Genomic DNA, 24,573 nt, shown 5'->3' with positions numbered 1-24,573 from the left:
TGTTATCATTGGTCAGTAGAGTGCATGTCAGTTATACCCCCAAGAGTCATTGTTCCCTTACATTGCCAAGCCTACCACCACCCCAAGGGCCTTCTCACACTCCTTACACAGCCTAGAGAAATTCTGAGAGAGATTTTATTGGAGACAAGCCTCTTGGGAGGCTTCTCTGGTGTCCACCATGCTTCTGGGAGGTCAGCCAACTCACCATGCCTTATGAAATCACCCTACATCCTGTCTCTAGTAGGCTTAGACATTTGCAGAAATTGTCCCTGGTAGCACTGATGTGCAAATGACCAAATGTCTAGGGCTCATTTGGCCTCCAAAGCTGTGAGCTGGTACTGCTGGTTCTCATTCTAATGCCACCTTCATATGGATACATAGGACTGTAGCCTCCATAAGATTTTGCCTCTGAGAGGGTCAGGGAAAGCCAAGGAGAATAGGTAGGCAGGAAGAAATGGATGGAGTCCCAGGGGCAGCTGGAGGTCAGGGATTCTCTGAGTATGGGTTACTGCTGAAGTTCACTTCTTGCCTACCCAGCTAGGTCAGCTGAATGAACCTGATGATCAATGGGGTGACAGATGTCTCAGCCAGATCTCCCTCACATCCCTGAAGTTCACTTCTATTAACTGCTTAGGATATTTAAAGACCAGAGAGCAGCAGGCAATGAGGGTAAGGTGCTGACTCCCACATGACGGTTTGAGGCCTGGACCTGGCAGCTTGCTTTCTTGCTTTCCCTCTCCCTTCCTTTCTCTCTCTCTGTCTCTGTCTCCCTCTCCCTGGTGAGTACATGTACCCTATAGGAAATTTTAAAATAATAATAATATATAAAATTAAAATAAATAATTCTATAAAAAGACCACCAAACACTCGCCTATCACAAGAATTAACAACAAAAATCTTAGTAAAAATAAAAACAATCACAGTATCTTCTTTAGCAAGCGTCAACTCATTTCAGGATGGTAATGATCATTATCATCCCTATTTGTACAAGTAACTGAGGCATGGCGAAGTTATTTAAAATTAATTGGCAGAGCTAAGACTCAAAGTCTGTCAACTAGCAAATGGCCAATGCCCTTCACTGCTGCAGTGGCCCGCTTCTTGTTTAGCCCAAAGGATCATATTCCACCCAATTATATACAATAATCAAAAATAATTTTCTTGATTTAATTGATAGTAATTTTTTTCCATATATAAAACTTCAGTAATGTCAGGGCTAAAATATTTGGAGAGAATATAACATTTTTAATTTAATTGCTGCTCAGTAGAAACAGAATTTGGTACCATGATTGGTACCAAAGATTGATGTTAACTTAACACTCTAAGTTACCAATGACTATTAGCAGGGAAGTTTTTGTCTGTTTTTGTTTGTTTGTTTGTTTTAGTCTTGCTATAGGGCTTGTGAACTCACCTGGGAGACAGAGAGAAGGAAAGTGAGAAATCATCCCCCAACGGTATGGTCACACTGCAGTCCCTTCTCCATTCTCCTTTTGGGATTTTGGACACACACACACACACACACACACACACACACTCAGGGCGATTTTCACTTTTTGTTTTGTTTAATACTTTCTTAATAATTATTAATTTAATTTTATTTATTATTATTACTCTTCAATTTGACCACAGAGAGACAGAGATAAAGCAAGCCACCTGGTCCACGACTCGAACTGCTCAGTTAGCCCTGAGATCCAGATGCATTATACTCTGTGCCACCTTCTGGCTCAAGGGAGAAGTTTTTGTATGTTCTGTGACTTCATTTTCTTTATCAGTACATAGCCAGGCAGGGCAATCATTAGCGCTTAGTGACAGCCCCCTCAAATAAACAATTTCTAAAAATTCATAAATGATTTGGAAATTATCACAATGATTCATTGAGTAATTTACCCTACAGCCATGTTCTGTAGAATACATATATAATATATTCGGCTTAGCTTATCTAAAGGATAAACTATTTATTTTAGGCTGTTACATATACACTTCCACATAAATGTTTTACTCTGTTGATTGTCAAGTATTTTAAATATTGCCTCACCTTTCACTAACAGCTGACACTCTGTCCTCTTTTTATTTATTTATTTTTTAACTTTTGCAAAGGGTGCATTCACTCATTGGAGAGAGACAGAGAGAGAAAGAAAGTGAGAAAACACTCCCCCAAGGAGAATGATCGCGCCGCAATCCCTTCTCCATCTCTCCCTCGTTTCAGGATTTTCGGCTCACACACACACACATGCCAGTTTATTTTTCAAGCCATCAGGTCAGAAGTCAACCCACACAGTTGGTCATGTCACTATGTCACAGGCTGGTCTGACATGCCATCCTCCTTAAAACACGTTTTTAATGGACTTCAACGCAACACATTCTTGGCTTTTTTTTTTCCTTATTCAACATGGCAAGTTCTGTTTCCTTTGCTAGTTATTCTTCACCTTCCTGAGCTCCAGATCTTAGTGCATCCTAGGCTGAGTCCTGAAACTCTTCTCTTCTTTATGTTCTTTCCGTAGGTCATCCATCCAGTCTTTCCCTAGGTCATCCATCCAGTATCATGGCTTTAAATATCTGTACTCTGGATACTTGCAAATATGTATCTCTAGGGTCCTTCTTTCCTGGATCCCAGACTAATACATTGAAATGGTTACTAGACATCCCCAGTTGGGTGTCTAAAATGCATCTTAAATCTGACATGTCTAAAATCAAACTCCTGATCTTCTCCAAATTCCCACCACCTTTCACCTGGTAAGCAGCAGTTCCACCCACTTTGTTCTAGACCCAAACCTCAATCATTTTTCATTTCTTTCTTCCACACTCCACACCCAAACTATTCATAAATCTTCTAGGATTTTTTTATTTTTTTCATTTTTCGTTTTTAATTGCAGATGGCATATGCACTGACTAGAGAGAAACAGAGAGAAATGGAGAAAGCACCCTGAGGAGATGCAGTCATGCCATAGTCCCTTCTCCTCCCTATTGGGACTTGGGACATGTCTGCACATGCATCTGGCATGTTTTTCAAGCCTCCATGGCTGGGATTCTAACCTTAATGGCCATATGAGATCCAGCTCTTTTAACCACTGTGCCAAGGATCCCCCCCACCCTTTGTTTCCCCTAGTTTAAAAATAGACCCTAGAGCTGACCAGTTTTCACCATCTCCTCTTATATCAAGCATGGAACATGTTGCCATCATTTTTCACATGAATTATTTGCAATATCAACTCAATGGTCTTCCACCTTTACCCCCTTCTCTACTATTGACTTTTAAAAACTTGATTTCCTAGAGGGCATATGCACTTACCAGAGAGAAAAAGAGAGGGAGAGGAAGAAAGCATTCCTCCCCCATTGGGATATGGCCATGCTTCAGTCTTTTTGCTCTATTTCTCCATCCCTTCAGGATTTGGGTTACCCATGCACACATGCCCAGTGTGTTTTTCCAGCCTCCAGGACTTGGATTCCAACGGTTTAGTCCGCCATGTTGGATCCAGCTTTCCTTAATCAGAAGCCGTGAAGCTGGCCTTATTACTGATTTTTAAACAGTGATTTCTTTAAAATGTAAAGCAAATCACGTGACTCTACAGTTCAAAATACTACCATGGCTTTCATCAAACTAAAAAAATAAGCCAAAGCCAGGATAGCACTCTACAGTTCCCTGCAATGTATTAAGACACTGAAACTTTGGGTTGCTTGCTATCAGAACATAAGTAGTCTATTCTGATTAAGACAGGCTTTGCTATCAAACATTGAGCGCCCTTGTAAAAAATAACCCAAATTACGTGGGACCGATTTCACAGTTAGATGGCCATTGGCAAGGAAACTAATATCAGAAGCTTAAAAGGTTGTGATTCATGTTTTATGGTGACCAAATATTCAGTAAAACTGTCATTCAGGTAACTTGGGAAGTAGATCATGATTTGCGTGAACCTGGAGCTCGAGGGGAAAACATAATGTTAGAGCGTTTAGTGATGTTTGTCATGTTTGGCTGCATATTATAAGAAGTAAGCCCAGGGAAGAATTGCCTACTTCGAAAGCAGAAATGAAGGGAAATGGAGAACTTTAGGAATTGGGATTTTGCAGGCTTGAAAAAGCCAATTGCTTCTAGACCCCAAATAGTAAAATTTAAGAGCCAAAAAGCAATTTTAAGGGAGATGCCAATAAAATCTTCCAAGAGATTATATTACCTAAAGGCAGGGATCAAATTAAGGATATATTGCTCTGTAAATCTTTTTCAATTGTATCAAATTACTCATGGCAGATATTAAGGGTAAAACTTGTCTACAGAAGTGTGATAGCCTGGAGAAAGAGAGCTATGAGAGAAAAAAATGCAAAGAAATACACCAGATATGAGAAATATGTCTCAAAAAAGAGATGTAGAATCTTCCATTCCCCTTCCCTTCTTGAAGGATTTGATCCTAACATGTTTAAGTGGGCAGAGCAAGGCGGACTCCTATACCAGTGCAGGGGTGAGGGGAGCGTCAGAGAAGGGTGTTGAGTCTGAGCTGAATAGGACTGTCTAGATCTGAGCCCAGTGGTATACAGTGTGTACCTGAAGAGGGTGAGGAAAGAGTCCACCTGGAGGAGTGGCCAGGGGTGGGCAGCCGTGGATAGCCACGTGGGAAGCACACACCAGCACAGAGAACCAAAGGTTAGGTACATCTGTAGTGAAGTGAGGCGACCAACTAAACCCCAGGTGGCAGAGCCTGAGCAAGGTGAAGAAGACATCTACCTGGAGGGGGCTTCTCGCGGGGATTCAGAGCCTGGACAAAGTGAAGGAATTCTCACATAGGGCATGGCCAGGATGGGTGTTAGAGACCAGTAAGAGTGCCTCATGGAGCAGCAGGCTGACCTGGGCGTCAGACTGTGGGGAGGTGAGCAGGACATTCACACTAGGAGAGCAGACTGGGTCAGGAATCTGAGTGTTGTGAACCACAGTGAGGGTAACATATCAGGGGATTGAGGAAGTGAGGATAATGGGGCACAAGTTTCTCATCACCAGAGAAGGATGTTTACAAATATGAAAAAGAGAGAAAACCAGAATGAATCCTTTGGTAGACCCAAAAGAATGAACCTATGGAGTCATATACATATCCATATAAATATACAAATTACTGTAAATGTAAATGCATATGAAGAGACGTGCCTAGATTTCCTGTCCTCTGAGAAAGCCTGGGGACAGTCACACTCCCACAGCAGTGAGCATCCCACAGCCTTTGAAATACCTACTCTTTACTGAAAGGAAGGAGGGCTCTTGGAAGAAATGGTTGATTCCAGAACTGAAGCAAGGAAAGTAGATTCACACATGGTCGACAGCAGTTCATGTCCTGAATGGGTGGCTTAAACTCAGGCTGAGCACATGTGCATGTGTGCCCAGGATCCCGAGAGGAGAATGGAGAAGGGATTGCAGCATGGCCAACTCCCCCTGGAGCAGGGGGAGTGATTTCTCGCTTTCTGTCTCTCTGTCTCTCTCTGTCTTTCTGGCGAGCGCATGCAAACCTCTCCAAAAAAAAAAAAAAAAGATTTGAATATCTTCTTGTCATAAAACATAAGAAATGCCTCCAAGAACTATGATAAAGATGTCATAGGGACACGGGGGAACCAGCAGTTAGCGTAATGGCTATGTCGCTGGATTCCCACGTAGCCGACCGCAGTTCACGTCCCGGACCCGGTGGCTTAAAACTCACGCCGGGCGTGTGTGTGTGCATGCCCAAGATCCTGAGAGGAGAATGGAGGAGAAGGGATTGTGGCGTGACCATCCCCCCTGGGGGGTGATTTCTCGCTTTCTGTCTGTCTGTCTCTGTCTGTCTGATGAGTGCACGCGCCCTATAGCAAAAAACCTCTCCAAAAAAAAAAAAAAAAAGGGACACGGAATCCTGCTTAAAAGGACACTCACTGGCACAAATCGGGGCCATTTGATCATGGAAATAAATCATAATGGTAATGGATTCTAATCCAGTAAATAAAATGAGGAACATATGTATCTTTAACACAAATTAATAGATGAGTAGATTGAACGTTTGATAACTAACGGGATATACACATAGTTCCAAAGTACCTTCCCACAATTGTTATTAATTACAAATGGAAAATGAATAAATTCGGAGTGGAGAAGCAAGGCAAATATCATCTCATTCAATTAACTAAAGTGAAAACATGAAAATCTGCATTATCTAATGGCATGTGACAAAAAAACACAGCATTGCTTCTGTGGCACTTCCACCAAAAGGTATAATTTGAATCTGATAAAGGGGAAACATGAAGCAAATGCAAATTGAGGGACACAGTAAGGGGTCTATCATCTTTAAGCATCAGGGTCCTGGAGGTCAAGGAGAGGTGAGGAGCTGGGCCAGGGTGAAGGACACTGGAAAGACATGGCAATGAAAGCATCTCATGATTCTGAACTGAACGCGCTTGTGATGAAGGACATTTTGAAACACCTGGCAAAATGTGAGTGTGTCTAAAGATTAAATGATAGCAATGCATCAGTGTTAATTTCTCGAGTTGGATGGTTTTATTTTGGTTACAGGAGAATGTCCTTACTAGCAGAAAATGTGCAATACTAGAGCATGAAGGGTCAACCCATCAGCAACTTACTGTCAAATGGCTTAGGAAAAAGAAACCTCTTTGGGGGCCAGCAGGTAGTGTCTTGGTTGAGGCACTGGACTCCCACATGGCTGACCGTGGATATAGTCCCGGACCTGGTGACTTGCTTTCTCATTTTCCCTCTATCTCTGTTTCTCTCTCTCTCTGTTAAGCATACATGGGCTCTAGCAAAAAAATTTTAAATCATAATAATAATAAATAATTTTTTAAAAAAGAAACGTCTTTGTACCATACTTGCAGTTTTTCTGTGTTTGTTTCAAAATAAAATAATAAGAACAAAAGAAAAAGAATGAAAAAAAAAAATTGTGAGCATTGCATATGAAGATGACTAGTATTGAAAGAAAGAAACTGAGTGAAATAAACCGGGCACAGAAAGACAAAGACCACACTCACATGAGATCTTACTCACATGCAGAATCTAAGAGAGTTGATCAAAAACCAGAGTAGAATGGTGGTTACCATGGGCTGAAGACGTTTGCAGGGAGCGACTGTTAGAGAGATGTTGGTCAAAGGACCAAATTCCAGTTAGATAGGAGGAATAATTTCAAGAGATCTATTGTACAGCCTCTGTACAATAGTGAATCATGTATTTTTATTCTTGAAAAATGCTAAGAAAGTGAATACAAAGTGTTCTCACCACAAAAATGATAACTACATGAGATAATGCATATGTTCGTTGGCTAGATTTGGTGATTCCACAATGTTGACAGACTTCAGGGTGCCCTACTATACTCAATAAATATAGGCAATATTTTCTGTCAATTAAAAAAAAAGAAAGGAAGAAAGAAAGAGAGAGAGAGAGAGTATTGGCTCCCAATCTTTCCTAACCAGAAAACGACTGTGAAATTTTCATAGTCCTCATAGAGAGTCTATTTCTCAAAATCAACTTCAGCTGTGGTTGAAGAAGAAAAGAGAAAAGAGAAAAATATCTCCAAGACAGGGCCAAGGAAACCATGGACAAGGAAGTCCTCAGGGTGAGGTTGCCCTCACAGCCTGCCAGTGAGATGAAAGGATTTCTCCAGACTAGCGGTTGCTTCTCACACCCCTTTGCTGGATGTTTTACACTGGGCACATGGCATGGTAGACGACGTGGCTTTTTCATTCCGAAGTCTCCAGGTGAAGAGGAACCATGTCTGGATCTGGAATAGAACCTACCACACATTACCTAGAGATCCTGGACTTTGAATTCAATACCATGAGAGGATGGGGATCTCGGATTGTTTCTCTGGGGAGGGTTTCTTGGAAAAGGGTAAACTGAATATTTGGTGACCAGAAGACAGACTGAGGTACCCATTGATACAAGGCACCCAGCTGACCTGATAAGGGGTTAATATATACAAATCAATAGCAATAAGTAAATAAATAACTTGATTATAAAATGAGCAAAGGACCTGAATAAACATTTCTCAAAAGAAGTCAGGCAAATGGCCAAAAGAAAGAGGAAAAGGTGCTGGACTTCACTGACAACCAGGGAAATGCAAATCAAAAGCACAATGAGGTTATCACCTCACACCTGCTAGGGTGGCTATTATCAAAAAGTCAGAAGGTAACAAGTGTTGGCAAGGATGGCTAAATGCACATTACTGATGAAAATAAACTGGTACAGCCATTATGTTAAAAAATATGAAGGCTCCCCAAGAAATTAAAAATAGAAGTACCATATGACACAGTAATCCTACTTCTGGGTATATGACCAAAGGAAGTTGAATAAATAACCACACCCCTGTCCATTGTATTGTTATTCACAATAGCCGAGATACGGAAACAATAGGGCATCTGTCCAAGGGAGAATGGATAAAGAAAAAATGTGGTAAATATGCACTGTATACTATGTACTATATTCTACACAATATGTATGAGGGGGCCTTCAAGAAGTTTAGGGAAAATGTGTATTTTGAAAAAATGATGTATGAATTCCAGTTGTTTTTCACCAAACTTGTACTGTAATTCTATCTCCAATGAACATTTTCTTTTCTGAGAGAGATTTTTGCCATATGATGTGTGTGCTCACCAGAGAGACAGAAAGTGAGAAATCACTTCCCAGGAGGGTCGGCCATGCTGCAATCCCTTCTCCTCCATTATCCTCTCAGGATTTGGGGCACAGATACACACACACCCAGAGTGAGTTTCAAGCTGTGAGGGTCCAGGACTCAAATAGCATTCAGTCATGTGGGAGTCCAGCAACATAACCATCATGCCATCTGCTGGTCCTCCGATGAACTTTTTTGAAGTCTCGTTCTCTCTCTCTTTCTCTCTCTTTCTACATACACACACACACACACACACACACACACACACACATATAAGTACACATATATTATGCTAAGTGTCCTTTACATATATGCATGCATATATATGCTAAATGAAATCATTCAAACAAAGACAAATGTCCCATGACCTCATTCATGTGGAATCTAAAATGTTGACCTCACTCATGTGGAATCTAAAATGTCAAATATAGAAACAGAGCAGAAAGGGAGTTAACCAGGAGTCAAAAGGTAGGAGAAATGGGGAGATACTGGGTAAAGGGTAGAATGAGATGAATATGTTTTAGGATCTAATGCAAAGCATGAAGATTATAGTTAAAAAATAATGCAGCGTATAAATTTGCTAAGAGGTTAGATCGTAAGTAATCTTCACCATACAGACACACACACACACACACTCACACGAACATACACAATGGGACTATGTGATGTTACAAATATATGAATTAGCTTGATTGTGGTAATAATTTCACACATATGTATATATATAATAAAGCATCATATTGTATACCTTAAATATATATAAATTTTGTCTATTATATTTTTTTAAAAGGAAGGAAGGAGGAGAGGAAAGAATGAAGGAAGAAATGTAGGAAGGAAAGAAAGTGTAACTATCATAAGCAGTAAAAATAATTAATAAAATAAATTTGAATATAACTCATCAGTTCCAGCTCACTAAGAAACCACAACAGCCATTGCTTGGTATATGGTCTTCCCACTGTACCTGGGAAGCTTTGTAGCACCATCTGCTGGTGTGGTAACATCACTGCAGGCCAAGAGGTTGCTAGGCATCTGAAACACTACTGTTGACTTCAATTATCTTCAAAGTGTGGAGTTGCTACTACTTCTACATAGTTCAGATTCTACTTTGATTTTATTGTTAGTGCATTGTCACTCTTGTGTCAGTAGTAATTTTCAGTGTTTTAATAATTACAAATTCAAGAATTTTAAATAGAAATCTGAAAGAATAATTTGAATTAAGAAACACAATTTTGTTTCTAAAGATTGTGCACTCACCACAGAGAGACAGAGAGAGACAGGGAGAAGGAAAGTGAGAAATCACAACCCTCCCCAGGGTGGGGATGGCCACTCTACAATCCTTTCTCTTCCATTCTCCTCCTGGGATTTTGGGCATGCACACATACACGTGCCCAGCATAATTTTCTTTCTTTCTTTCTTTCTTTCTTTCTTTCTTTCTTTCTTTCTTTCTTTCTTTCTTTCTTTCTTTCTTTCTTTCTTTCTTTCTTTCTTCTTTCTTTCTTTCTTTCTTTCTTTCTTTCTTTCTTTTTCTTTCTTTCTTTTTTTTTCAAGAGAGATGTTTGTTATAGGCTTGTCAGACAGAGAGAGACAGACAGACAGAAAGCGAGAAATCACCCCCTCAGGAGAGATGGCCATGTCGCAATCCCTTCTCCTTTCTCCTTTCAGGATTTTGGGCATGCATGTGCAAACGCCCAGCGTGAGTTTCAAGCTACTGGATCCGGTACTCAGCCATGTGGGAGTCCAGTGCCTTAACCTCCACACCACTTTCTGGCCCCCACTATTTTTTATTTGTTTCATTTCAGAAAGGCATGTGTGAGGATGAACCCAAACATGACAAAAAGATCCTGAAGCCTTTTGTAGTACACGCATAAAAGGAAGAGAGGGCATGAAGCAAGCTGCTCCTTTTATAATGATGGCATCATACAATTCTCTTTTTTTCTTAAAAAATTATTGTATTTGACTTTATTTATCTATTTTTTTTTTTGGAGAAGTTTTTGCTATAGGGCATATGCGCTCGCAAGACAGACACAGAGAGACATAGAGACAGAAAGCGAGAAATCACCCCCCCGTGGGATGGTCACACCGCAATCCCTTCTCCTCCATTCTCCTCTCAGGATCTTGGGCACGCACGCACATGCGCCCGGCGTGAGTTTTAAGCCACCGGGTCCGGGACACGAACCGCAGTCGACTACGTGGGAGTCCAGCGACATAGCCATTACGCTAACTGCTGGTTCCCTTTATTTATCTATTTTAATGTGACCAGATAAGGATGGGAGGGGGGGCAGAGGGAGTGAGAAAGAGAATTGTCAGGTCTGGGACTCGAACCATGGTCGGCCATGTGGGAGTCCAGCACCCTTAACCACCACGCCACCTGCCGGCTCCAGCATCACATAATTCTTACGTGTAACAATATTGACATGACGATCACTGATATAGAGGAATGGGCACATTTATTGTAATACGAGTTTCAAGTCTTTTTTATTATGATTTCTGTTTTACATATTATAGTTATAAAATTTATGGGTTTTACAAAAGGTGCACAGTATGTAATGATCAAAACATGGCAGTAAACATTTATCATTGCTCTGTGGTATACACTCTTCTATTTCAACGTGTGTGTTGAACTGTACCTGTCGTCATCACTCTCCAAAGCTACAGCACTCTCGAACTCATGATCCCTTTCTACTTGTACTTTTGTATCTGTTTTTGTTTGCTTGTTTGTTTTAGATTTTGCCATAGGGTGTGTGTGCTTGCCATAGAGAGACAGAGAAAGGGTAAGTGCAAAAATCACTCCCCAGGGGAAATGGTCACACCACAAACCCTTCTCCTCCATTCTCCTTTCAGGATTTCTGGCACATACGAACACATGCCCAGTGTTATTTTCAAGCTGCCAGGTTCAGGACTTGAACCATGGTCACCCATGTGAGAGTCCAGTGCCTTAACCATCACTCCACTTGCTGGCCCCAACAGTCTTGTATCTGTTCATCAAGATTTCCCCATCCCTCACCCCTAATTTTTCTCCCCTTTCCAGCTTCTGGTATCCTCTGTTACACTCTCCACTTCTACACAATCAAATCTTAACCTGATTTACAAATGGGCAATAGATCTGAGCAGACAGCTCTTGAAAGAAGACATACAAATGGACAGCAAGCACCTGAGGAAAAGCTCAGCACCACTAATCATCAGGGAAATGCAGATCAAAGCTATAATGAGGTATTGCCTCACCCCAGTTAAAATGGCTATTATCAAAAAATAAAGAGTAACAAATGTTGGTGTGATTATGGAGAAAGGGAAACACATGTTCACTGTCGGGAATATAAACTCATAAAGCCTTATGGAAAACAGTGTGGAGGTGTCTCAGAAAACTAAAAATAGGACCACCTTATGATTTAGCAACCCATTACTGGATAAATACCCAAGGGAAAAGAAGTTCGTATTATGAAGAGACATATGCACGCTCATGTTTATTGCAGCAGTATTTACAATAGCTAGGATATAAAATCAACCTAACTAGTCAACAGCAGATGAGTCGATAAAGAAAATGCTATATATATATATACACACACACATATATATAGTTGGGGAAAACAGTTGGCACAGAGATGACAGTGAGAATGATGATAATTACTAGCAACACACCTAATTTTTATTAATCCTTATGTACCAAACTAAGCAATATACGTTTATCATCATATTTCATCTTCACAACAACCCCATGAGATAGCTACAATTTTAACTACCTCATTTTGCAAATGAGGAAATTATATTCAGAGAGGTTAAGTACTATATATATTGTTATATTGTATGTATGCATATATATACACCATGCAAGTGTGTAGACATTAGAAAATAAGAGAAATTCAATTGTATATTGTATACAATTGTGTGTGATTATGTATATGGATATGTTCATATAATATATATTATACATGTGTACTTAGGTATACCCACACATGTATATTATATATGTGTATATACTGCATACAATTGTGTGTGAGTGTGTATGTGTATATACCCATATAATATATATATATAATATATAATATGTGTGTATTTACGTATACCCATATCTTTTATATATATTTTTAATGCAATATTATTTAGCCCTGAAAAAGGATGCAATTTAGTCACTTAAGGCAACATGGACAAACTCAGCGGAAATAATCCTAAGTAAAATAAACCAGAAACCAAAAGACAAATGCTCTATATTCATACTCATTAATGGGAGCTAAAAGTAAGTTTCAAGTCTTACTTAGACTCATTCTCAGGAGTTCCTGAGGCTGTTTTACTCTCCCACAAACTCTTGCAAGACAACTAAAGCAGACAAATTCTGGGGTCACAGATGAAAAATCTCCACACCCAAGTTTTATATAACTTATCCAAAGAGGGTAAGCCCTATGACTTGGCCCGGCATAATCCAACTGCCATAGGTCCCAAGGAAGGAATGGACAAAAATTATGGCATTGAAGGAGCCAGGAAAACAGTCAGAAGGAATTCGTCATCAGTTCTAGAGACTACCCATTTTTGCCCATTGAGGCAGTTTACTTTGTGCTGGGGCCCTGAGTCTGTCCAATTCTGAGGTTTAATACAGGAAATTACTTGAATGACACACTTAAACCATGTCCTACAATCCAGTTTTCATCAGTCATAAAAATAATACACTAGAATTCTTTCTCTATGTCTTCCATCTTCATCCTGGAGTGATACAAGGCTGCGAGCTGACTAGATGTGTCTTCCCTCGAGAAGCAAACATTCCCATGGTCTAAAGTGAAGGACCTCAGGAAGAGGAAAGCCATGAACCATGCATGAACCATGTCTTCCAAGCTAATCTACATCAGTAAAAGAGCCAGTCTTCTGATCTCTCTTCTTCTCATTAGTTTGGTTCTGTTAGTTGGCTTAGAATTCAAGAGGGAGTATAGAGGAATAATTTATTAGACCTTCTCAAACTCCAGGCTTGTGTCTAGAGTTCATGGCTGAATAGATAGGCATGATCATGAGTTAGTGAAACAATCCATCCGCAACTGTTTCCTCATCCATCAAATGGGGATAACAATGAAAATTTCTTTCAGTATTCTTCGGTAGAAAGACATGGTATAACCCAAGAAAAGTTCTTAACTAGTAACCGGCACATTGCAGAGTACTCAGGAAATGTTGCCTATTATATTTATAATTCAGTATTTTATATTTGTTTTTATACATCAGCATTATAATTCTCATCTTTCCTGTAGAAATGTATTGCTCTGTTTCTTTCCAAACCCATTCTTTCAGCACTGACATCAGCGAATGCCCAAACCTGTCTCCACTGTGGAGAGGGATTTGAGGCATTAGCTGATATTGGTGAAGATGGGTTTGGGCATTAGCTGATGTCGGTAGAGATGGGATTGGGGTATTACTGATATCAGTAGAGATGAGTTTGGGGCATTAGCTGATATCAGTGCTGAAAGGACTGGTTTAAAAGGAAACCATAGCACTGAAATTCCAGGGCAAAGATCGAAATTGGACTATTGTCGGAACATAGAAAATAAGAGAAATCCAATTGTATAAAGGAAGAAACAAGTTTTACAATGTGTGTGTGTGTTCTAGGAGGGAGTGCAAGAGTCAGGTAAATCAATACCTTGCAAATTGCTAGCACTCAGAGGTTGGCGGGTTATCACTTCCAGAGAGAGGAGAGAATAAGCAAGTTTTAGAAGCGCACTTTCCAGGAGCAGCACAAACAGATACAGATGGTGCCCACGCAGGACTGCTCGGCTAAAGATCCAGTAGATAGAGACAGAGATATTTGTAACAAGAGCCCATGGGACAGGCTACTGTAGTTACCTGACTGTCGTAGATAATCACCCCAAATATTTCCTGCGATTGTTAAGCCGGAAGTTTTGCATGATGTTGGAGAAAGCAGGTGCACAGAAATGACAGAGATGGTGATGATAATTACTTAACAACACCGCCTCGTACTTATTGATCCTGATGTACCACGCTAAACAATATATATTCATTATCTCACTTCATCTTCATAACAATCCCATGAGATAGGTACAGTTTTAACTCAGAGAGGTTAAACGTTTTGCCCATGTTCCCATAGCTAATAACTTGGAGATTTAGGATGCAAATTGGTTTACTTGAGAGAAAGAAAAGTTCACAACACGGTAAGAAATTTTTCCATAAAAATTCATTAGTAGAAGGAAACCACTAATAAGAAGTGGATTTTGAAGGATCCCAACAACAGAGAAAAAGAAGAAAAGAAATCTTTATACTTTTAGAAATATAGATTATATTTAAAGATTTTTTGGGTAGAGGATTATTTTGAATATGCTGAAAAAATGGGAACCAGGGAACCAGCAGTTAGCATAATGGCTATGTCGCTGGACTCCCACGTAGTCGACCGCGGTTTGTGTCCTGGACCCGGTGGCTTAAAACTCACGCTGGGCGTGTGTGCGTGCATGCCCAAGATCCTGAGAGGAGAATGGAGGAGAAGGGATTGCGGCGTGACTAACCCCCCTGGGGGGCGATTTCTCGCTTTCTGTCTCTATGTCTCTGTCTGTCTGGCGAGCGCACGCATCCTATAGCAAAAATCTCTCAAAAAAAAAAAAAAAAAGGGAACCAGCAGTTAGTGTAATGACTATGTCACTGGACTCCCGCGTAGTCGACCATGGTTCCCGTCCCGGACCCAGTGGCTTAAAACTCACGCCGGGTGCGTGTGTGTGCGTGCCCAAGATCCCCGGAGGAGAATGGAGAAGAAGGGATTGCGGCGTGACCATCCCCCCTGGGGCGTGATTTCTCACTTTCTATCTCTATGTCTCTCTCTGTCTGTCTGGTGAGCGCACGCGCCCTATAGCGAAAACCTCTCCAAAAAATAAAATAAAATAAACCTATACCCTGCTTTCAGAATTGCTAAGAAAACTCCCCAGGGGTTACAAAGAGAGAGAGAGAGAGAGAGAGAGAGAGAGAGAAAGCTGCAACAGTTAGTTACTAACTATTCCCAATGGTACTACATACACATGATCATGATCACCTACTCACACAATGACATACGTGATTTTTCCTGGAGTGTGTATCCAAGAGACACTGGAGGTTCTACCACGCTTACCAAAGCTACTCATTCATAAGAGGATAAACAGCATCCAGGAGAGATGATATTGTAAAACTAATCAGAGGTCATGCTAACTTCCAGTATTTCCCTACTGATAGCCATAGCATTAAAGGTGAACAGAGTGTACCAAAGTGAATTATTAGCCACACAACTGGTGTTGGAAAAAAGTCTTGGTTCTCTGAACCATGACCAATGGCAGTACAACGAAATTAAAAAGAAAACTAGCCAGAAATTATATAAAGCACTGTGCTCTCCCATGAGAGAGGAAAGAAGATCAATATTTTTTGCTCATTTGCTTTGAATAAAAATTGTTCATTACACACACACACACACACACACACACACAGTCTGGAAGACAAGTATTCTAAGGCATCTATATACACAGCAAAATTTTAAAATGATAAGAATTTATTATGTCAAATTCCTATCAGACTACAAAGATCTGTGTAAAAGGGATGGGTTTTTGAGCAAAATGCCAATGACCTAAACCGCTGAGACGTTGAAAATCTAGAAAGACTAAAGTCGTGCAAGAAATGTTACAGAGTCGACAGTTCATCCTGAACTCAAACCCAAAGGATTTTTTTTTAAATGTAAGTTCTATCAAAACATTAACTAATATTTCTGGTGGCATTTAAAGTATTCCAGAACATAGTGGAGTGGGGGGGGGAGAGAATTAAGCACAAAGTCCTGCCTCTAGTTTCTGACTTAAATCTTTAGAAACAGTAGAAAAAAAATTATTTAAAAGACTGAATTTATGAAAGAACATTAAAAATGTACACCTATGATTACGAGTAGTTCATGAAAGAGAGAATATGTACATGGGATCAGGTAAACAAGGGGAACAATCATCTAGAATATTTGAGAGGACTATTAGGAAAGTTGATGATAGCTCTGGATGGACTTAAAAGTATTGATGGAGGGAGTCTCAAAAGACCCTTGGAAAAACATCTGGGTGAGTGATTAAAACAATGTATTATGGGACCAGCAGGTGGCATAGGGATTAAGGTGCTGAACTCCCACATGGCCAATAATGGTTCGAGTCTAGAACCTAGCAGCTTGAAAATCACACCAGGTATGTGTGCATGGATGCCCAAAATTCCAGGAGGAGAATGGAAGAGAAGGGATTGCAGCGTGGCCGTCTTCCCTGGAGGATGCTTTCTCATTTCCACTCTCTCTTTCTCTCTCTCTGTCTCTTTTTGGTGAGCATACATGCAGAATGCTTAAAAACATTGAAAACAAAATGAACAACAAACAATGTACTTTAAGCCAACTGCAGTGGTGTCACAATAATGCAGCGCTCCACAATGCTGAGGCCACACAGATAGGTCTATTTTTCATTGTAATAATTTTGTCATTTCAGGATGCTGTATAAAAGAACCTATAGTATGCAAACTTTTAGGATTGGCTTCTTTTTTTTCACTCAGCCCTATTCCCTGAGATTCATCCAAATTGTATCAATAGCTTGTTCCTTTTCATTGCTGTGTAGTATTCCATGGAATGGATGTAATACCCTGTGTTAGGCCTTTATCCATTGAAAGACATCCAGATTGTTTTCCGTTTGTGTTATTACCAATAAAGCAACCATGAACTTTCATGTATATGTTTCTGTGTGAACCTAAGCTTTTATTTTTCCAAGATAAATAGCCTAGCATACAATTGCTGTTTCAAATGGCTAATTGCATGTTTAGTTTCATAAGACATTCCAGAATTGTTTTTCCAAAGTGTACCATTTTAAATTTCCTTCAACGATTTATAAGAGATTCCATTTCTACATATCCTAACTAGCATTTTGTTTTATCTGTATTTTACTATTATTTTAAAATTTGAACTGTTCTTACAGATATATAGAGATATGTCATTGTGGTTTTCATTTGCATTTTCCTGATGGGCAACCGAACATTTAATTATATACTCATCTATCATCTGTATACCATTTGGTGAAATATCTATTATGCCTCTTGGCATTTTCTAATATAATTGATTTTTTTTTACTGTTGAGTTTTGAGAGATCTCTCTATATGTATATACTTTAAGGAATTATTATTTTATTTATTAATTCATTTATTTGAATTTGACCAGAGAGAGACACAGAGAGAGAGAGAGTGAGAAAGCAAAGCCACCAGGTCTGGAACTCGAACTGTGGTCAGTCATGTGGGAGTGTCCAGAGCCTTAACCACCACAACACCTGCTGGTCTCCAGAGATCTCTATATTTTAGCTACTAGTGCTTTGTTGAATATGTGGTTTTCAAACTTTTTCTTCCAGTATGTCGCCTATTTTTTTATTCTCCACTAGAGTCATTCACAAAGCAAAAGCTTTTAATTTTGGCAAAATCCAATTCATCATTTTTTCTTTAATGATTAGGATTTTGATTAATGATTAAGAATTCTTTATCTAACTTTAGATTTAGAAACTTTTCTGTTTTCTTTTTTTAAAAGTTTTACAGTTTTGTAGCCCTTGAACCATTCTGAGTCAATTTTTATACAGGTGTGAAGCCACAATCTTATTATTATTTTTTCTTTTTTCTCCTCTCTTTTTTTCCTTTTGCTTATGGTTATCGCATTTCTCCAAACCATTGGTTAATTTGTTTAAAAAGTTATCATTTCTCAATTTAATTCCTTTTCTCCTTGTCAAGAATCAGCTAGGCATATTTGTATGGATCTGTTCCTGGATTCTTTATACTATTCCTTTATTCTGTCTTTTTGTGGAGAAGTTTTTGCTATAGTGTGCATGCGCTTGCCAGAAAGACAGGGAGAGACAGAAAGCAAGAAATCACACCCCCCCCAGGGGTGATGGCCCCACAATCCCTTCTCCCTCATTCTCCTCACGCACCCAGCGTGAGTTTAAGCCACCGGGTCTGGGGCTCAAACCGCAGTCAACTACATGGGAGTCCAGTGACAGCCATTACACCAACTGCTGGTCCCTATTCTATCCTTTTATCTATGTAAAGTCTTATTGAAATATAATGAGCCTGTTTATTTACATATTGTCTATGACTGCTTTTACACTACAAAGATAGATTTGAGGAATTAAGACACAGACTATATGTTCTTAAAGCCTAAAGTATTTACTATCTAACTCTTTACCAAAAAAAAAAGGTCATTAATCTCTGATTTAAAGAACAAGAATTTCAAAACAAGAAGGAGGGCACAGGGCTTCAGGAAGGAGAGCCCCAGAAAAGAAACTAGAACAAATAGCTTAACTGATGTGTTTTACCATATTAAGAAGAGTTTTATAATTCTAATTTAGAGAATAATCTGTGTAAGTATATATATTGGGTCCTCAGGAAAGTCATGATGTATTTTTGCATAGAAAAACAAACCAAAAAAAGCCATGACTTCTCCAACCACCTAATAGAAAATTAAGCAAATAACAAAAGATAATTATTAATACCAATGAAATTTTATCAGAAATGAAAATTTAATCATAGTTAACCATGCGATTCATCTATGAGAAGTATTCATATACTATTGTGGAAGGCAGAATGATGCCCCTCTCCTTCAAAGATACTCTATCATAATTCCCAGAATCAGTGAATATGTAACCCTATATAGCAAAAGGAACTTTGCCGATGCAATTAAGTAAAGACCCTTGAAATGGGAAGTTATTCTGGATTATCCAGATAAGACCAGTGTAATCTCAAGGGTCTGTGCAAGAGAGAGGCAGAATGCTGAAAGTGAGAGAAGGAAATGCACAACTGAGACAGCAAAAGAAAAATATGCTCACAAGACATGAAAACAGAAAATATCAACACAGAAATAGAAACAAGTAAAATATGAAAATTTTAAAGCCACGATTTTAGAACTAAATTAACTTTTTTGTTTGTTTGTTTCAAGTCACTGGTTTCCCTCAACTATAGATTGAGGGTGATAAAGGAGAGTCAGTGAAACTAAAGATAAATTTACAGAGGGACCAGACGCTGTCAGTCGGCAAGGCTGACACTCATTTGGAGATCTCACTGATTATGCCAGGTCTGATTGTGCCCATGACCCAGGGCTGTCTGAAGCTGGACTGGATCGTGACATCAAGACCCTGCTAGAGCCCCAGAACAGCCCTTCTTCAAGAGACAGACAGCTCCATGGCTCCTGCGATCTAGCCATTTGGGGAGAAAGGAAGATGTCCCACTGATAACTGGGCCTCCAGCATTCAAAACTTGTGTGATTGAACTTCCAAGTTTGGGAAGAAACCGACCATCCACCAGATGACTAGAAATCGCTGCAGGACCACAAGAAATATGGGGAAGCAGGAAAATACCTCTCCCACAAGGGAAAAGGATAGCTCCTCTTTATCCACACACAGTTCAATGGAAATCATGGAAATGTCTGATAAAGAATTCAGAACATTCATAATGGCAAAGCTAACAGAGATGGAAGAGAAGAGAGACAAGGAACTGCTGAAGAGGAAGGAGAAAGGAGTTGAAGAGTTCCAGGAGGTGAGGAAATTCATGCTAGATCTAAAAGAGGAATTTCACACTTTACAAAAGAATCAGATGGAACTGTTAGAGATGAAGGCTATAATACAAGAAGTCAAAATCTCCCTTGAAAGTATTAAAAGCAGACTAGATCATACAGAAAATAGAATCTCTAATGTAGAAGAGAAAATGGTTGGCCTAGAAAAATCCACCGCGAAGACTGAGAAAATGGCCCAAAAATTTGAGAATAATATGCGAGAAGTACTAGATACCATCAAACGTCCAAACATCCGGATAATAGGCATCCCAGAAGGTGAAGAGACTCATAAGGGCATTGATAATCTATTCCATGAAATCTTACAAGAAAATTTTCCAAACCTGGAGAGGCACTCAAAGATTCAGTCCCAAGAAATACAGAGGACCCCAAATAGAATCAACCCAAGAAGATCTTCTCCAAGACACATTATAGCCAGATTGACCAAAACCACAGACAAAGACAAGATACTAAGACTGGCAAGAGAAAAAAGGCAAGTTACCTACAAAGGGTATCCCATCAGACTAACGGCAGACCTCTCATCGGAAACAATGAGAGCGAGGAGAGAATGGGAAAATGTATTCAAAGTATTAAGGGAAAAGCAATTTCAACCGAGAATTCTGTACCCAGCAAGGTTATCGTTCATTTGGGAAGAAAAGACACGAACTTTCCCAGATAAACAAAACCTGAAAGAATTTACCAGCACCAGACCGGATCTCCAAGAAGTTCTTAAGGGAGTGCTATGTCAGTAAAATTAAATGCAGACACACAGAAATAAGAGTTCAGAAACTAAGAAAATGGGCAACTTAATTGTAGGGCCAAAAGCTGGAGTTGAGTATTACATCCCAGATTTCAATCTGGAACATCGAACCTCAACAGATACAGAAGAAAGATTAAGTACATGAGACTGAACTGATGAAACAGTATTCTACGACTTGACTAAAATATTGCTGCTTTTCTTCTAAGCTTTGTTGTCCGGTTTTAAGGATTTTTGTCCTGTCTTCAGCTATCAATAGATTCATGTTCCTACTATTTGAACAGAATACTAACCTGTTTCTAGGCTTTAAGTTTCAAAGAAATATCCTTACCAGTTCAAAACTGCTTTTCTTGAAACCATCGGCTGGTCTTGCTATTGAAAGTAGTTAGATTACTTATGATATTGTGTGACCAACGAAATGTTGGGGGAAAAGGGATTGAAGACAACGGTAGACAGCAGAGATAGTGTAATAAGAGAGTGGAATAGGGCAGAGGGCTAGACATGGGGTAAAAAACATATATATGAAAGTAGAAATGGAATATTATGGATGATAACATGCATTATTAAGCCACTATGCAGTATATTCTAGATGGGAAACCACATTTAGAATGTTGTGATGATGCTCAGGGAATGAATGTAAATTAATAAAAAAAAATTTCAGAAGAAAAAAAAAAAAAAAAACCCTGCTAAGGGAACTGTCTCCCCCCCCCCCCAAAAAAAAAAAAAAAGACCCTGCTAGAGGTACTGTCTCCCCCACCCACCCAACCCCCCAGGGAAGAAAGAAAGAAACAAACCTTAAAAATAAATTCATAGAAATGATTCGATATATTAAAATTTTAAAAATGAACCAAGCCTGAGAGACAACCTTTAACTGATGCAAGTCTAACATGCAATTGAAGTCCCAGAAGAAGAATAGAGCAAATGAAAGAGGAATAAAGGATTTAAAGAAACCATAGCCCCCAAAATCCCAAGCTTCAAAAGAGAGCCATAAATGAAAGATTTAAGACTTTTATAGAAACCCAGCCAGCATATATATGGAGAAAATCTCCTAAGCATATTATAATCAAACTACTCAAAACTGAAGATTAAGAGAACATCTTGAATGCATCCAGATAAGATGACATATTACCTAAAAACACAGTGATTCAAGTAAAAGCAGACTTCTTTTTGGAAATAATGGTCAGAAAACAGAGGAACAACTTTTTGAAAGTCCCTAAGGGACACCACTGTCAAGGCAGAATTTTATATCCAGCAAAAATATTCTTTAGGATATAAGGTAAAAAGAAGAATTTTCAGATCAGATCAAATAAGCTAAGACATTTTGTTAGGAAATTCACACTCCAAGAAACACTTTGCAGTGATTTCTATTATGATTGCTTACTAATTTGGTCTTGAGGTCTCTCTGTCCAGAGTGGCCAAAGAGATATAACTAAAATGCATCAAACTGAAGAAATTTATTACTCACAGATCTCAGAGATGGTAGGGATGCTGATGGGAAATTGACAGGAAGTTCAGAGATAGCAAGGAGCTCACCCAAAGGGTGTGTGTAAAAGATAGAGGGAGAAAGAGAAGATACCAGGTTAAGCTTTTCTCATTGTGTGGGCATTGTCCTTTAGTCTTTTCAGAGACAGAGGTGAAGAAAGAGGAATTAGCTAAGGAAAATATTCACATAGGGGGAAGCTTATTTACGTGACTCTGACCATTTTATTTTTATCATGATCAACAGTTGTGGAGTGTGCTGGGTTTCAGGTCAGTGAGATAAGGAACGAGTAGAAAAAAAGCACATGAAGTTTTAACTAGGCCAAAGACGGTGAGGGCACCATTGGGTTTCCAACAACTTTTATCAGCCTTAAAAATGGATGCTGAGGCAACACCACCAGACAAATGGATGATTCACTTGTTAGCAAGCCTTCCATGGGATTCCGATGCATGCTGAAGTTTGAAAACCACTAATATAAATGGGAATCTAGTACCACACACAAAGTTAACAGAGAAGATCTTTGCTTTATGTTTTAACTCTAAATTCTATGACCGTGCAATTTAATGGCACACCATAAGGACATCTGGCTGGCTGAGCTAGACCTCAGCAATTGTGAGTCTGGGCAATAACATTTTTATGAACCCCGAGGGTATATAATGGTGCAGTAAGGTTCAAAAACAAGGAACATTCCTTTGTTAAACTAGATACATTTATCTTTATGGGAGGTACTGCATTTGGTTTTGCTCTTCTATTTAACCTTGAACTGATGAAACGTCATCCCAAGCCAAGAACAGAGTCTACTCCCACCATGCTCCTATGCCTCTCCTCCGACCTCTATATGAGTTTGCCCAGGAACCAAGCCCTGTGCTACCACTGTGCAACCGTGGCTGGGCCCTGGGTTTTAACCTTTGTCTTTGAAATCCAGTGTGTACTTTACACTCGCAGCACACCTCATTCGGACCAGCCACCCTTCAAGTGCTTAACAGCAACATATGGTGAGCGGCTACTGAATTGGATACTGCGGATTTCCACCCAGCAACCTCCTACACAGTGAAACCTGGACCTACACACTGGGCTTCCCTGACCCCTATGAAAAGCAGGAAGAGCAAAATATCTTTTCTTTGTTCCAGAGAAAAACCCTTGCTGCAAGGGGAATCTAGTACCACACACAACGTTAACATGGAAGATCTTTGCTTTATGTTTTAGCTCTAAATTCCATGACTGCGCAATTTAATGGCACACGATAAGGAAATCTGGCCTTCAGATGAAGAGGCCTTCAGATAACACCAAGAGCTACAGAGGGTGGGACTGGATGCAGGAGAGACTCCTTCCCTCTGATTGGGTCTTCCTCTAGCTAAGTCACTCCACCATTAATATGGACAGGAGCATCCAGATCCAAGAGCTGAATGCCCTGCACACCAACCCCAGGGAATATATTTTTAAGAAACCATTCATTTTATTTGCTTGCTCTGACTTCATTTTCTTGGAGTGCATTTAAAGGGAGAAGATCGGAGAAGTAGCCTCCCTACAAAACAAAACAGTTTCAAAGAGGAGAGTATTACACTCAAAAATGTTGCTGATAGGTACAAAAAGAAGTGAGATTCGATCATGGGAGTTAGCCCCATCTGCACCCAGACTATTGAGCAGGTACATCTGAATTTATCTGCAGGCTGAGGCAGACTTGTCTAGGGACCTAAGAGCCCAGGCAGGAGGGGACACTTGGCCTTGGATTAAAGTGCTCCTATGCTATTTCTTGAGCTTGCAGGCTTCTTCCTTTGGCAAGAACCATGCAAAGTTATGCGGGGCCAGACATGAGACACATTATCACTCATAATTGTCATAGCCAAGCTTCCTCCAGTGTGTCATTTTCACTGGATGCAGCCACTTGGATATCCTTGAGAAGGATAGGGTTTCCTATCAGCAGGTCTTAGAAGGAGGATGGCCTTGGAGAGAGCCAGGACCAGCCTGGATTCTCTTTCCCCTCTACTTACCTTAAGAGGCTCCAAGCCTCTGAATAAGACCAGAAAACTCCTTGAGAAAAACTGCATGACACTCACCTGATGGCTTGAGACCCGCATAGCCACAGCCACTAGAAGCAGACTGAGTTCCTGGGCCAGATGACACGTGGGACTAGCACCTGCTGCTTCTGCAGACCAGGCCTGCAGAAACAGACTGTGTGTGATTGCTTTCAACT

General features: G+C 39.8%; 1 long non-coding RNA gene across 7 annotated transcripts in view; it reads right to left on the bottom strand.

Moving 5' to 3' along the window:
• LOC102470563 (uncharacterized) overlaps positions 1-24,573 on the bottom strand; it is a 58,457-nt gene that overhangs the window by 26,406 nt on the left and 7,478 nt on the right. For 2 of the 7 annotated variants that reach the window (XR_003547308.1, XR_003547309.1), the window contains one exon: positions 24,437-24,538. The exons of the other annotated variants lie outside the window; for them this stretch is intronic. This is a non-coding gene — a long non-coding RNA (uncharacterized LOC102470563). The remainder of the gene's footprint in view (positions 1-24,436; positions 24,539-24,573) is intronic. 7 annotated transcript variants of the gene reach the window in all.

This window comes from Tupaia chinensis, unplaced genomic scaffold, assembly GCF_000334495.1.
Source record: "Tupaia chinensis unplaced genomic scaffold, TupChi_1.0 Scaffold143824_1, whole genome shotgun sequence".
Taxonomy (NCBI): Eukaryota; Metazoa; Chordata; class Mammalia; order Scandentia; family Tupaiidae; genus Tupaia; species Tupaia belangeri.
Note: the sequence above shows the minus strand (reverse complement) of the source record. Positions and strands in the feature narration are given on the sequence as shown.